We start from the raw sequence: 16252 nt of genomic DNA on the forward strand, positions 1-16252 counted from the left end.
AAATTAAAACTTCAGTTCCTCATTTGAAGTGCTCATCAGTCCCATGGCCAGTAGCTACTGCATTGAACAGTGGAGATGCAGGACATTTCCATCATCACAGAAAATTGTTTTGGACAGTGCTGATCTGTAATATTCAGGTGCTCTTTCCTAAGCTAATTCACTTAAAAAAAACTTACTATGAAAAATCTCAAGTATACATAATAATAGAATAGTATGAGCCCCATCTTCAACAATTAACTAATCTTTTGCCAATTTTAATGTCTTATCTATACCCCCACCTTTTGGGGGTAAAGGGACAGTTTTTTAAACCAAATCCCAGCTTTCATTGTATCATTTCATCTATACATATTTCAGTATGTCATCTCTAGCAAAAAGTTTTAAAAAGTAGCCCAGATACTATTATCATACTGTAACAAAAGTTAATATTAATTCCTCAATACTCCGTTTAATGCCCAATCCCTGTTTAAATCTCCTAGTTTGTCTCAAAATATCTTTTTGAGTTTTTATATTTCTTTTCTATTGTTTCTATAACAAATTACTGTAAATTTAGTAACTTCAAACAATATAAATTCATTATCTTACCAGGTCTTTAGGTCAGAAGTCTGACATGGGCATTCCTGGGGCTAACATCAAGGACTACATTCCTTTCTGGATATTCTAGGAGAGAATCTGTTTACTTGCCTTTTCCAGCATCCACAGCCTGCATTCTTTGGTTCTTAGTCCCCTTCTGCCTTCCAAATTAGCAATGTTTCATCTTTTTGACTTTCCTTCCATAGTCGTATCTCCCTCTGACCCCCGCTGGGAAAGGTTCTTTGCTTCTAAGGACCCAAGTGATTATAACCCAGAATAACCTCCCCATTTAAAAATCTTTAACATAATCACACTAGCAAAGTCTCTGACCATGAAAAGTAACATATTGACAGGTTCTGAGGATTAAGATGTGGATGTCTTTGGGAGGGGCTATTATTCTGCCTCCCACTGTTTGTCTGCAGTGGAATATTTTTTTAAAGTAGGCTCCATGCTCAATGTGGGGCTCAAACTCACAACCCTGAGGTCAAGAGTTGCATGCTGTACTGACTGAGCCAGCCAGGCACCCCATGCAGTAGAATCTAAACAAGGTGTCCCCCATTGCATTTGGTTGCCCATTGATTGCATTGGGTAAAGTCTAAATCTCTGTTAATCTCTAATAGCTCTTCCCCCCACCCCACACTTTGTTTAATGAGGCTCTCTCTTTAAATAAATTATAACTTTTTTTTTAACAAGCATGTTTATTTGCTGTTCAAGCAGAACATCTAATATAATCTGTGATTCACTTGAAATGGGCTTTACTGTATTTAAACTGATTTTCTTAAGTAAAAGCTATAATATTAATACTAAGGGTAGAAATTTTTAAGTGGAGGCCATAGCTCACTTGACTTCACATCAGTGGAGAGAGGTGGTATCTGGAGAGTCTGTTGGCCACTTCCCAAGAGGCCTCTAGAGGTTGCATTACTTGGGTGAATATGTGGTCCAAAGTTTGATTTGCATCACTGCAGGCTTGGAAACTGATTTCGTTAGCAAATGGAAAGCACATCCATCTCTCAGGGTGGACTCACAGAAACCAAGCTAGTAAGACCAATGTATGAACATGGATGCCAATTTACAGACGTAGATAAAATTTGTATAGGTTTGACCAGCCAATTTTTCCTTTCCCTAGGCAGACAATGTGGGAAATCAAAACATAAATATGAAGGTGAATTAGAATGAGGGGAATTGGATGAATGCATTGCCTAGAGCACCAAATAAGAGGATAAAATTAATACAGAATCAGGAAGAATGGCTCCCCAGGGCCCAAAGCAATGCACTGGGGTATGTTTCCTGAGGAGCATCCTTTAAGATTCCTTTGTCACTGGTACTGGAAAGTTGGCTTGAGTTTTCATTTCCAGTGACAGTAGGCATCCAAGCATTGTCTGTTTGTGGCTTTCAGGTGACTTTGTGTATTTCTACTCTAATTTATTCAAATGTTGAGCTCAGAGGTAATTCAAAGAAGGGAATTTTACTTTCAATATCTTCAGGGAAGCTTCGTAGTTGTTCCCAAGAGCTGACAACACTAAACATTGTGCCTGAAAATCAGGAACTTTTCAAGAACTCTGCCTGTATCCCAGAACATTCCTAATCTCTAGACCTGATTTTTCTGAGGGCCCTATGTTTACCTTCTTTTTTTTAATGTTTATTTATTTTTGAGAGGGGGAGGGGGCAGAGAGAGAGACACAGAATCCAAAGCAGGTTCCAGGCTCTGAACTGTCAGCACAGAGTCCAACGAGGGGCTTGAACTCACAAACTACAAGATCAGGACCTGAGCTGAAGTTGGACGCTTAACTGACTGAGCCACCCAGGCACCCCCCTATCTTTACCTTCTTAGCACAGAGACTGAGAGGTGGATGACCAGTGAGCAAGGTATTAAATGTGTTGTTACAGGTTGCTGCTTTTCCTGGATCCTGGTTAATGACTACATGAGCTAGATTGTTATATTATGATTGGGAAATGCTAGGATAAAATAGGCAGAGAGGGAAAGGTTAGGACCTGAGGTCCCTGGGTGGGGGAAAAACACATATTTTGGAACAAGGCTGGGAGCATTTGACCACAGCAAACCCCCTCGGGCTTAACGTTCCTCTTAAGAACTTAACACACCACCTACTCTCCCTCAGGTTCCCATCAGGAATTTGACTATCAAAATACCTAACTAACAAAAGTAAACCATAAAACTTGTGTTACATGAGGGACAGTATGACCATAGTCTGACTCCTCACACAATGGAGTCGAGCCAATCAGGAATGGACAAGCCAGGACCTAGAGTTATCTAGCCAGTAAGGGTAGAACCTGAAAAGGAGCAAGGGAGAAGGGAAGGGAGGGCTGACCAGAATCTTATAAAACAAAGACCCTTGCCTATTGTTGCAGAAATTCACTTTCAAAATGTCCCTTCTCTGCAAAAGAGCTTTCATACTATTCTTCCTTTCTAATCTTTAATAAACTTAAAAAAGATTTTTTAATGTTTATTCATTTTTGAGAGACAGAAACAGAGCACAAGCCAGGGTAGGCCAGAGAGAGAGAGGGGACATAGAATCCAAAGCAGGCGCCAGACTGAATTGCCAGCACGGAGCCTGATGTGGGGCTCAAATTCACAAACTGTGAGATCGAGATTGTGACCTGAGCCGAAGTCTGATGCTTAACCAACTGAGTCACCCAGGCATCCCTACTCTATTACACTTTTGCCTGCTGCTCATTTTGTTTTGTGTCCACCCCTTCATTCTTCAAAGCGGTGAGAACGAATCCCAGGTATTGAGGTAAAAAATCCTGGAACATTATGGGATAGGATCACAGAAAATATTTTGATATGTCAGCATGTATTTACTAAGCACCTATAATTTATTTGAGACATAGCACTGATACTATTTTGCTCTATGGTATCTGTATGAGTGGAATTCTAAATTTATCGAAATAAAGTAAGGAGAAATTTCTTATGTTACCTGTAGATTGGTAAGAGTTAAGGTTTGAACTTTTGTACAAAATCCCAATTCATGTGTAATTTGTAGCATTGAGACTTCTATGCATATGCTCACTATATTATACTTACACAGAAACCCTGGTAAACTGTGTTGAACTTGGGTGCATTCTTTTAGGATAGGAAGAACAATCACTGAAACAAAGCATTTTGTCATTTGCCTTTGTGTGGCTATATTTACTTACTTACTTATTTATTTATTTATTTATTTATTTATTTATTTAATGAGCCAGGGAGAGGGGTAAAGGGGGTGAGAAAGGCAGAGAGAGATGAGAGAGAGAGAAAGAGAGAGAGAGAGAGAGATATCTTAAACAGGCTCTGTGTTCAGTGCAGAGCCTGACTCGGGGCCCAATCTCATGACCTTGGGATCATGACCTGAGCCAAGATCAAGAGTTAGACACTCAGGGGTGTCTGGGTGGCTCAGTTGGTTGAGCATTCTGACTTCGGCTCAGGTCATGATCTCACGGTTTGTGAGTTCAAGCCCTGCATCAGGCTCTGTGCTGACAGCTCAGAGCCTGGAGCCTGCTTCAGATTCTGTGTCTCCCTCTCTCTCTGCCCCTCCCCTGATCACACTCTGTCTCTCTCTGTCTCTCTCTTTCAAAAATAAATAAACATTAAAAAGTAATTAAAAAAAAAAAAAAAAGTCAGACACTCAACCAACTGAGCCATCCAGGGGCTGTGTGACTATTTCAGATAAATAACTCAAAATTTAGTTGGAAAGGGCCAATTTAGTTACTGACCAAACTCTAAAAGAAATGCTAATATGATACTTAATTTTTCTGAAATAGGATTTTTATAAATATTTTGGGGGCACATGACTTACAATAAGACACCTACCTAGACTCATTTTGGTCAATCTCTGTTTTTCTTTGCTCTTTCTAGCAAGTTCTATTAAATAGTCTCAAGATTATTACTAGAAAGTTACTAACCTTACCCTAAAATACCCATCCAAAATTATGATGCTTAATGTGCTTTATGTATTATTAATATTTTTAATCTGTAGTTTCCCCCCTGTTTTTGACTTTGAAGTATGCCAGTGGTTTCATTAAAATAGGGTGAATTTTTTTCTCAAAACAGAATATTTAAAAATTTTTATTTTTGTTTTCAGTAGAACATCCAATTATTTACTTAACATAAAAAAGCACATCTCTTTTATGTTGAAACAAGAATGTGTGTGTGTGTGTGTGTGTGTGTGTGTGTGTGTGTGTTGCTAGGTTTAGTCATTGACATATAATTTAAGCTTTTGTTTAGGGGTCTGGAGAGGAGTGCTGGTAGACCCAGGTATTCTACCTACCTAATCTTTGAGACTATTTGAAAGAGAAGCAGTGGTGGTCTCTTGTTTGTTCTCCCAGAGCCAGGGCACTGCTGGCTATAAATCACACAGCTCTTTGGTGTGTGTATTTATGTGTGTGTTCTAATAAGGAGAGTGGAACTTTTAAAACAAGTGCTCATATCCCTGTTGAACTTCCCCTGAAGAGCTTGAGGCAAGATTTCCTATTTTAGGCTTGTGCTCAGATTCCTTTCCACTATTTGGGGAAAACCAAAAACTTCTATTTCCCTTTTTAGAAATGAGATTTGAGAATCTTATTAAAAGGGGTACACCTTAGCCTATAGGCATTTAAGTCACAAGCACTATGAATCATTCTGTCAAGTTAGGACCTGCATTTTCAAACAATGCCTAACCTAGTTCCACATCCAGAGTAGGCACTTGATAAATATTTGGTGAATGATTGAGGCAGTACCTCAGAATCCAAGGACAGTCCTTCAACTGAGAAAGCCTTGTCCTTTCTGAACAATTCACTGCTTTGCAGCAACTAGAGTGAAAGACAAGAAGATCTAATCTTAATCAGTGTGGCTGAGTATAGAAGGAAAGGTGATACCTTAGGCTAACAGCTATTAAGGTTGTAGTGTAAAACTTGATGATGTTACATTAGGAAGTGAATATACAGTCAATGCATTTATTACTGAACAAGATGTGCCAGATGTCATATTTCAGTGCCTGATTTCTCCCTTTTCCCCACCCCCTTTTTCTGGAAATACGGTTGTGCGTTTGCTTCTAACAATTCTGAGGACTTGTTCAAAATTTAGACACAGGTAACACTGCCACAGGATATGGGGGATATAAACATGAATAAGACCTTATTCCCTCTACCTTTTCAGGATAAGTCCATTTTTTTTCACACTAAAATATCCAGTTGATACACTGAAGTAGAGTGCAAAAAGAAGGGTTTAAGAATCATATTGGTTGAAATCTTAGCTCCCCTACAGATCAGCTATTTGCCCTTGGGCAAATTATCCCTTAACGTCTAAAATGGGAATAGTTAACAGGCATCTTAAGGGAGATTGTGAAGCTTAAATGAGAGCATAAGTAAAGTACTTTATTTTATGAATGCCCAAACCAATCTAGTACCAGATTACGTTCTTCCTTTTACGTAGCACTCTGCCTCTAATAGGTGGTCAAATGTTTGTCAGGCTCCCTGATTAGTAACTCTTTCTAGAAATGATGTGAGAAACAAAGGCAAGCTGAGGGCAAAGCACAAGCTAACAGCTACCCCCCACCCCCCAAGGTGGGATATGTGTGACATTCCTCAAGCACTCCTGGCTGCCCAAGAACAAAGGAAAGGGAGAAAAAAGTGGTTAACTGATAAAGATCACAGTGATGCCTCTATCATGAGCCTCTATCAGCTTGCAATGGTCTTTTTTTTTTTTTAAGTTTATTTATTTTGAGAGAGTGAGAGAGCACAAGCAGGGGAGGGGCAAATGGAGAGAGAGAGAGAGAGAGAGAGAAGATCCCAAACGCTCTGTGCTGAGCCGATGAGAGACTTCATCTCATGAACCCGTGAGATCATGATCTGAGACAAAATCAAGAGTCTTAACTGACTCTTAACTGAAATCAAGATGCTTAACTGACTGAGCTGCCCAGAAGCCCCAGTTTGCAACTGTATTTATTAATGATTTACAAGAAAAAAGCAATCTTATCAATAGTCAAACTTCTAGAAACCTGTAGGTTGAATTTCCTAGGACCCTGACACCACCATCCCTTCAGTAGGATAGAAAAATCTTATATAATCAGTCACTCCTCACAACCCAAGGGCAGCTATTTCTGTCCTCTGTCAATGGGTCCTGTACTTGTGCTTTAATAAAGACATTTTTTTTGCACTGAAGACGTCTGAAGAATTCTTTCTTGGCCATTGGCTCCAAACCCCAACACTTTAAACCACATCAGATCTAGCTGAAAATTTAAATAAATAGTGCTTGGTTCTTGCAGTGGTATTGAGAATCAAATTTAAGTAGCGGACTCTCAGATGAACTATACTGGCAAAAACCATACTGGCATTTCCAGGATATATTGTATCTGCCCACTTTTTCAATTTAAATACTCCGTAAAATTTTTTTCTTTTTTCTTTTTGATATCAAGACCCTGGGTAACATTAATTTGTGTTTATATTCATTTGCCTGTCACATCACTGAGAGAGTTTCTTAATGAAGACTTTCTTATAGGAGTTAATCAGGACTAGTTAAGCTTTGCATAAACTGTTTTCCCTGAATTCGTAAATACTTTTCTTAGAACCTTTCCTTCACACGATAGCTTCTTTTATCTTGAATTAGATTAAATTTTTCCTGTTCTTAAGTGTTTTTGATGTTTATTATTACCACTCTTTCTTACGTCCTTTCCCTCAGTCTGGAGGCCCAGCTCACTCTTGGCATTTGGCCCTTATGAAGGCGAGGTTCTTACAGGTTTGTATCACTGTATTCTTAACTCTTCTACATCGTTATACCCACTGAATACTCAATTCAGCTGGGTTAAGCATCATGTATATTTGTGGAATCGACTGCACTGGTGGGGTCGGAAAGTGAGGTTCTGTTGTCATGGGCCTTGCAACTAATAAAAAGGGTAGTAAAAAACCAAATCTGTGAACAAGTTAAGTAACTGTAAAATGCTCCAAGGTATATCAGCATCACAAAAGGAGAAATCAAAAATGGGGCAAAATAAGCAGCTGGAGTTTTCAGGAAGAAAGTGAGGCCAGGAAGAGCGGAGAGAAAAGAGGAGGCTAGATTTATTTCATTTGCGTTCAGTAATAAATTGTCAGGAAAGAGTATTATAGAGGCGATTCTAATGAGCAGAGGACTTCTCGATTCCGAGGCGACAGCCCCCTCCGCGCTATTTCGGGACGCGGGGTCACCGGCCAGCGACCCGTCTGCGTCCCGGCTGCTGGTCTCTCACCCAATCGCCAGGCCAGCTCTTCCTCCGAGTCCAGCAGGTCCTTGGAGGGCAGGCCAGAGCCTGTCTGTCTAGGCAGGTCCCCACCTCTCCAGGCTCGGGCCCGCCCAGCCGACTCTCCCTTTGGCTCAGGCACCTGCCTGGCCGCCCCTCGGCGGGGTCCTGAGGCGCCTCGGAGAAGCGCGATGATTGGTTGCCGCTCGGGGCTGGAGCTCTGCTCCAGCGCCGCTTGACAACCGCAGTCTGCAAGAGGCTGAGCCGAGCGGTCCTCCGGGAGGGGCAGACGCGAGGAAGGACGGCCTGACGATCTGATGGATTGACGCGCGGGCGGCAGGAGGGAGGACCGACGCCAAACCCAGACATAGACCTCCGCCCTCGCGCTCCAGCCCCAGCCCGGACCCGGCCGCGTCGGGGCCCCGTTCGCCGGCCTCACAGCCGCTTTCTCCTCAGCCGCTTCTCTGGACTCGTCCGGGAACCCTCAGGTGAGTGACTCCGGGAGGCGGAGGCGGGGTCGGCCGCATCGCACCTCGGGTTGCCATGGTCACCAGTTGCCACCTGTCACCAGCTGACAGGGCTCCGACCCAGGCGGCCCTTGGCCCAAAGGGCGGCGTTGGCGGCCCGGGAGAAGGGTCTCGGGTAGGCTTCGGTGCCTCCTGGGTGGGGACTGGGGTCGTTGAGTGAGGCCCCGGCGCCGCCGGATGAGGACCTGGGAACTGCCGGCCCCTATTTCGAGACAGCCTGTCCTGGACCACACCTTCCCCTCTGTTCCAGCCCGGCTCTGGGGTAGAGCGACACCCCTCGCCTGGTACCGTCGGCCCCGGAGCGGGGAGCTAGCGCAGGACCAGTGCCCACCTCGCCGCTGCTGAGAGGCGGGAGGGGAGCTGGCTGCGTTGATTTCTTCCTTCCTCGCCCGCGGCCGAGCCTTTGCGAGAACTGAGGGGCGCGCTCGCGTCCCTGTCTGGGCACGCCTTGGCCGGGAGGAAGGGAGGAAGCTGCGGGGCTGGGAACCGAGCGGCGGCGTGGGGCAGCTCCGCGGGGCCGGCTTTGGCCTTTCTTACGTCAGTGGTTCTGTGGGTGCAGCCTTTGGGGGTCTGGGCGGGGGGCGGGGAGAGGGGAATCGACTGGGTTTGGAACCCGGCTTTGCTGGGGCTGAGGAGCGCCGGCGTAGAAGAGGCGGGAGGCTGTAGAACTCTAGGGTTCAGCCGGTGTCTTGTATTGGGGAGAAAGATTGGGGCTCCAGCTCTGGGGCGAGGCCTTGGGCAAAAGGGGCAAGGTAGGCTGGGCGGCATTTGAACAGCATTTGATTTTTTTTCATCTCTATACCCAGACGTGCAGTCAGTAACCACGCATGGTATCTGAGCGGAGCGTTTTTGGCAACTTGGTTCTCTGCATAATGAAAGGAGAAGCCTTTGTTCCACCCAGATTCATAGGTTGTGATCTAACACTTATTTGCCTCCCTTTGTTGTAGACTTCATAGAATGCTTCAAGAAGTTAATGGCACAGAAATTAACATGTAGGCTTTAAATATGCTACAGATCTTTTTTTCACAGTAAATCCAAGTAGAATCTTTTTTGTCTCTGGTGTTGGCTTGAGTTGCATTGAAATTTTACTAGGAAGGAGAAACGCCTAAGAGCCCATTTTCCTTTATATGGCATATTCTAGGGGTCTCATTTAGGACAAAGATGTAATGAACAATTTTACCTTAGGTTTTAGGGGGGAGATTGCTTCCACACAAAAGGAAAATTATTATACAGTGCGGGAAAAGACAAGCAATTAAACCATTAGCAGTATATTGTCAGGTAAAAAAAAAAAAAAAAGCACCACAGAACACTGGAACTTATATGCCATAATAATATGTAATTTTTTGTGAAGGGATTTCAATGTTTACCTCTTCTTCCTACTTCCTAATTCTTTTTTCTTTCTTTCTCTCTCTCTCTCTCTCTTTTAAAGCCAGTATTAGGACTATATCATTAGAGAACAGGGGTATTATTCTAAGTTCCTAGTTACATACTTGTGTTCAGCCTCTGTTTCTGTTTGTGAAATTATCAGTTACTGAATGGACAGCATGGGATATGGTTGATATATACTGTAGTTTGAGAAATACTTCAAAATAAGTATGAAAAGATGCAGTTTTCCTTAGCAAATCAGTAAGCTGGAAATCAGATTGCCTGGATTTAAGTGTCATTTAGCTATTGATTACAATCATGGAAGAGCTACTTAACCTACTGTTGAGTCTAATATCTAGATCTGTAAAATGGGGATAATACCTACTGTTGTTTTAGTCTGGAATGGGCTCTAAATTGAACAAGATAGTCTGTTTGAAAGCACTTTGGAAAAAAATTAAGGCATCTGTTGATTACCTCTTAATAGAGTGGAGCGTTGGCAAGGATAATTAAAATACTCTGCATGATCTATTTAGTATTTTGAGGCCCAGGACCTTATTTCTTATAATGGCCTTACAGGGCTCACGGGAACTATTAAGGTGCATCCATCCTTACTCTTTGATGGAGGTTCTTTATTACCATGGTGACATGGAAAAAGGGTGTTTCTTTCCTATATGTGTGCAAGGATTGCTTTCCTGCTTTCAGTACGATTTTCTTATATTTAGAGAATATAAGGTAGATTTCAGAGACTTCAAAGAAATTTCATGCTTAAGGGACCCTGGGGATGTGTTCAGTCTTTTTCTGCCCCTATGGAAAAAAATTTAAGAAGCATTGCCTTAGACTCACTCAGCTAATGAATCACTACTTAGCACAGGAAATAAGTTGAATTTCAATTTCTAAAACTTTGACACTAGGCTTATTATTCTGATTATCCCCTCTTGTTCCCCCCGCCTCCTGTAAATGTCAGAATATTGTAGTGGAAAGGTCAAAGGATTTTAGTCATGTAGACCCTCTTGTCCCATTCATAAATACTGTATAGGAGTATTAAGGGCCTGACATAGTAAATGCACAGTACATGTTAGTAGCTTTTCCTTTCCCATCTCTGCATGTTAGGATATTAACAATCTCTCAAACCCATTCTTAACAGGAAACCCTATTATTCCTCTGAACTTCCATGGCATTTCATTTGTAATTCTTTTATGGTGCTCTTTATATTTTATGCATATTACTTTTATATAGAAGACTTGAATCCAGGTCTTCAAACTCCAAGTCCAACGCTGGCCCATACCTAAGGATACTTTTTTATTCTGTGTAATTTTGAAACCATTACATTGAATAGTCAAAGCTTATATATTTCAACTGATTTTTCTTGCTTTTTTTGTTTTTTGTTTTGCTTTTTGCTTTTTAATTTGTTTCTGTTTGGGTAAAAAGCTATCCTTACAAAACACCACACACTACCTTATAAATCTTGCTTTCATGTTTTATCGTCTTCACTGTAGTAACTCAGTGATTGTATTCCTGGGACGCAGCATGGTACTAGCACAGAGTAGATACTCAAATATTTTTATTATTATTATTTTAATATTTGTTTATTTTTGACAGGGTAGGGAGAGATTTAGCAGGGGAGGGGCAGAGGGAGGGGGGACAGAGGATCTTTGCTTACGGCAGAAAGCCCCATGTGGGGCTTGAACTCACGAACCAGGAGATCATGACCTGAGAAGAAATTGGACACTTAACTGACTGAGCCACCCAAGCGCCCTGATACTCAAATATTGTTAAACAAATACTGACCTCAAACAAACATTATCATAAGTAAGAGTCTCTTCGTGTGGCATCTGCAACATAATTTGATCTAATCAAGCTTCCCAATATTTTGTTTTATTTTTTATTTTATTTTATTTTTTAATTTTTTTAGAGAGAGAAGGGAACATGTGAGTGGGGGAGAGGAGTAAAGGGGGAGAGAGAGAATCTTTTTTTTTTTTAAATGTTTATTTACTTTGAAAGAGAGAGGGTAAGAGAGTGCGTGCATGTGTAAGCAGGGGAGGGGAGCAGAAAGAGAGAGAGAAAGAGAATCCCAAGCAGGCTCCATGCTGTCAGTGCAGAGCCTGATGTGGGGCTCCATCTCAAGAACCACAAGACACAAGATCATGACCTGAGGTGAAATCAAGAGTCCAGCACTTAATGGACTTAGCCACCCAGGGGCCTCAAGCTTCCTAATATTTTAAAATTACACCTAAAATATATTTAAAACCAGGGTTAACTTTTTCTAAAGTAAATTTTTATACTTTATCCACAGCACAGTAGCTCCCCCGTAGCATGTTTTTAGTAGCTCTTTTGTCATACTGGTTTTACCATGGGTATGAACTCTGAAGGGGAGAAACTTATATTTATTAAGCACAATTCACATGCTTGCCACTCTGCCTGGACCTTTATCTTGTTTTGCAAGTCAACACCCTATTTTATAGAGAAACAGTACTACATGAAAAAGGACATAAACATTTTATACTATTTGATACATTGACTTAAATAATGAATTCTATAAAATGAACAGATTTCTATGGCTAAGTATGTTTTGTGACTTTTGTTGATGTATTGGAAAAGAAAATAGAATCTTGTAATAAAATTTTTGAGAAAACTTTACAGAACTGAACTAAAATTGGAGGCTTAATGTCCATTTTTTGGTTTAACCTTTTTTAAAATGTTATTTTGAAAGCCTGGAAATTGCGTTGGATTGGTTTTCTTTCCAACTTCAAGAGAAGCTTTAGAAATTAAATTCTGGGAAGTGCAAAAACAGTATCTGCTGAGCAGATGATGATGTAAAGCAACTTTAGGTGTTTGGGTGTGTTTATTATATAGTGCACACATCATGGGAAGTGTTGATTTCAATGTATACATTGAAATACCATACCTGGAGTGTTGTATTCTATTTTGGATGTTTTAAGAGAGTGATTAACACATGTTAGGAAGAGAATGATTAGAATGGTAGGGGTTCTGTAAGCTATATGAAGAATTGCTAAAGCGTATAGGAAAATAGACATGATTATTGGTCAGATTCAAATGTGTGAAAGTTTGAAACATAATAAACTTGTATCATGATGACCCGAAGACATGAATAACTAGATGAAAGTTGCAAGAAAGTAGATTTCATTTCAGTATTAGGAAAGCAAAATTTTTATACTTGTGAAAAAATTAAATGAGTGTTATCTATTGTTACAAATTACCTTTTCCAAAACAGTGACTTAAAACAACAAATATTTATCTCACTGTTTCTGAGGGTCAGGAATCTGAGCACAGACCTGCTGAGTGCCTCTGATTTAAGATCTCTCTTGAGGTTCGGTCAAGCTGCCACAGAGGCTTTGGTGTCATCTGAAGACACAAATCAGGGATGATCTCCTTCTAAGCTCAGTGGCTTGGGTCTCTGTTCCTGTGGGCTGTTGGACTGAAGGATTCCATTCCTTGCCAGCAGGTGAGTGGAGGCTTCCCTCAGTTCTTTGTCACTTGGATCTTTCCACAAGGTTGCCTCATGACATGGCAGCTGGCTTCCCCCAGAGTGAACATTCTGAGAGAGAGGACACACGCCTGCACTCAGGACTCACACTACTATCTTTTTACAAATCTTGGAAGTGACAGCCCAACACTTCTGCTATGTTCTTGGGTAGAAGTGAGTCACTAAATCCAGCGCACATTCAAGGGCCAGTGACTACAGAAGGTTGTAAACACTAGTAGGCTCATTGGTAAACACTCATTGGTTGTAAACACTAGTAGGCTCATCTTAGAGACTGCCTTCCACAAGTGGCTTGTAAGGGGGGCATAAAAATTTTCTCTCATTGGAGGCATTTATGTAGAGGTTGTCAGACCATCTGTTAGAGGTAAGTTTTGGATATTCTGCATTATAGGAAAGTGGACTAATGTATCTTCCGACTCAATTCTGTGATGAATATATAAAAGGTAAGGAAGTAGAAAAGCTAAGGATGAAAGACTTTAATAGGTAATTATATAGTATATATTCTGATGTACTTAATTCAGTAGTTAATGCTTATATAATTTTGACTTTTTCAGTACATTTTCAAGTTTTTGTGATTCTTGGTTCAGTACATTTCCTGCTGTGTTTCTGTATGTTGACCTACTGACTTTAAAAAAAAAAGCCATTTTTTATGTAGTTCAATTTCTGAAGTATACACAAATACCTTAAGTTCTGTTTTTCCCTTTGAAAATAATAAAGTGCGTATGGGAGTAAAACAACATGAAGGACTTTTTTTTTTTTTTTTTTAGAGAGAGAGCTTGAGTTGGGGAGAGGGGCAGAAGGAGAGAGAGAGAATTTCAAGCAGTCTTCACGTTCAGTTTAACCCCAGTGAGGGGCTGGATCCCATGACCCCAGCGTCAGGACCTGTGCTTTAATCAAGAGTTGGGTGCTTAACCAACTGAGCCACCCAGGCACCCCATGAAGGACATTCTTCATCTGTTTTACAAAGCACACTTCTGTACCTTGGCTTTAGGTGTGACAGAAAACGATACTAGAGGTCTCATATAATGAAAGGTGAAATTGTGTTCTTAGATAAAACATTATTTTTACCATAAATAAATAAAGTAGAAACACACAAATAAGAAAATAAATAGGAATATAGTATGAGTTTATATGAATATTTTACTTTGACCTTGGTTGATACAGCATAAATTTGTGCTTGGAGTTAATTTTTATTACAAATATTAAGATTATAAACTTTCTAGGGACACCGGGTGGCTCAGTTGATGGAGCATGTGACTCTCAATCCCAAAGTTGAGTTCAAGCCCCATGTTGGGTGTGGAGCCTACTTCAAAAAAAAAAAGAATATATACTTTCTACATTTCTTATTTACATCTTTATAGGTTGAAACTTTGCCTAATAAACATTTGAATTTTTACCATGAGCTGCTGTGATGATTTAAGTAATAAATCGTTTAAAAAATCTTTTAATTCTTTGTATGATTAACACCTAAAGCTTTTGCCTGTGAGTCAGGAGACCTGGAATTCTTAGTTCTGCCTAATGTCTAATAATTGTGTAATCAAGCAGTGGCACTGTTGCTCACTAGTAAGTGGGATTCTCATTTTAAATTGTTTTAAAGAATAGACTTGCTTTGGTCTGCCCATACCTACTGCTAGGTTTCTCTTGAGTTCAGTGACACCATCTGTGAGTTTTCTGATGAAGCTGTTCAGTCTGAGACCAGAGAACACAGCAAAGGTCTGATAGGTTTTTTTTTTTTTTAATATTTATTTATTTTTGAGAGAGAGACAGTGTGTGAACAGGGGAGGGGCAGAAAGAGAGGGAGACACAGAATCTGAAGCAGGCTCTAGGCTTTGAGCTGTCAGCAAAGAGCCTGATGTGGGGCTCGAACTCATGAACCTCAAGATCATGACCTGAGCCAAAGTTGGATGCTCAACTGACTGAGCCACCCAGGAGCCCCTGATAGGGTTTTTTGTTTTTTGTTTTTTTAGTTTATTTATTTATTTTGAGAGAGACAGAGGCAGTGCAGGGTGAGGGAGGTGGGCAGAGAGCAAGGGAAAGAGAATCCCAAGAAGGCTTCATGCTGCCAGCACAGAACCTGACACAGGGCTTGAAATCCTGAAACCAGGAGGTCATGACCTGAGCCAAAACCAAGAGCCAGAGGCTTAACCAACTAAGCCACCCAGGTGCCCCAAAGGTCTGATAGGTCTTAAAGAGACCTGCCGAACCATGTTCTAGGCAAGTGAACTAAAAATGTATTATTTAAGAATAAAAAAAATTCTCTACACATTTTGTTTTTTGATCTAAAATTCTTATGCAGTAGGGGCTCCTGGATGGCTCAGTTGGTTAAGTGTCCAACTCTTTGATTTCGGCCCAGATCAAGATCTCAGTTCGAGAACCCCATGTTGGGCTTTGTGCTGACAGGCTGCTTGGGATTCTCTCTCTCCTCTTTCTGGCCCTCTCCTACCCCCTCTGTCTTGCTTGCTCAAATGCTCTCTGTCTCTCTCTCAAAATAGATAAATAAACATTAAAACAATTTTTTATATAAATAAAAATAGGGGCCCCTGGGTGGCTCATTTAAGTGTCTGACTTCAGTTCACGTCATGATCTTGTGATTTGTGGGTTCGAGCCCAGCGTCGGATTCTGTGCTGACAGCTCAGAGCCTGGGACCTGCTTGAAATTCAGTGTCTTCCTCTCTCTCTGCCCATCCCCCACTGGCACTCTGTCTCTCTCTCAAAATGAATAAACATTAAAAAAATTAAATAAATAAAAATTCTTATGCTTTAAATCAACACTGATTTTGGTTTTAGTTGTGCTCTAAAAGCTAAATTGTGTTCAGAGTGAAGCATTTGTAGCAACACACTGTTAAATTTATCTAGGTTTATATAGGTTTCCCTATATTTGGCGTGGTTTTCATAGATATTTTAAAGACCGAGGTCCATTTTAAAATTGAAAGTTAAACTCTAGAGCTCTTAGATCTAATTTTTTCTTTTCTTTCCCCTTCCTTCCTTCCTTCCTTCCTTCCTTCCTTCCTTCCTTCCTTCCCTCTGGTTCCCTTCCCTCCTATCAGTTTCAATATTCCTTATTTTTTGATGGCAATATTCATTTAGATAACAATTTTAAAT

General features: G+C 40.9%; 1 protein-coding gene across 6 annotated transcripts in view; it reads left to right on the top strand.

Annotated features, from left to right (window-relative positions):
• The first annotated feature begins 8106 nt into the window (after positions 1-8106).
• Positions 8107-16252, top strand: part of WDR47 (WD repeat domain 47) — a 69943-nt gene continuing 61797 nt past the window's right edge. For 4 of the 6 annotated variants that reach the window (XM_058716323.1, XM_058716326.1, XM_058716327.1 and 1 more), the window contains exon 1: positions 8118-8245. The gene's annotated coding sequence lies outside the window, so the exon portion shown is untranslated. Of the gene's footprint in view, positions 8246-12926; positions 13113-16252 lie in introns of all 6 variants that reach the window. The other 2 variants (XM_058716325.1, XM_058716324.1) reach the window with 2 other exon arrangements.

The sequence above is a fragment of the Neofelis nebulosa genome, chromosome 2, assembly GCF_028018385.1.
Source record: "Neofelis nebulosa isolate mNeoNeb1 chromosome 2, mNeoNeb1.pri, whole genome shotgun sequence".
In the NCBI taxonomy this organism is placed as follows: Eukaryota; Metazoa; Chordata; class Mammalia; order Carnivora; family Felidae; genus Neofelis; species Neofelis nebulosa.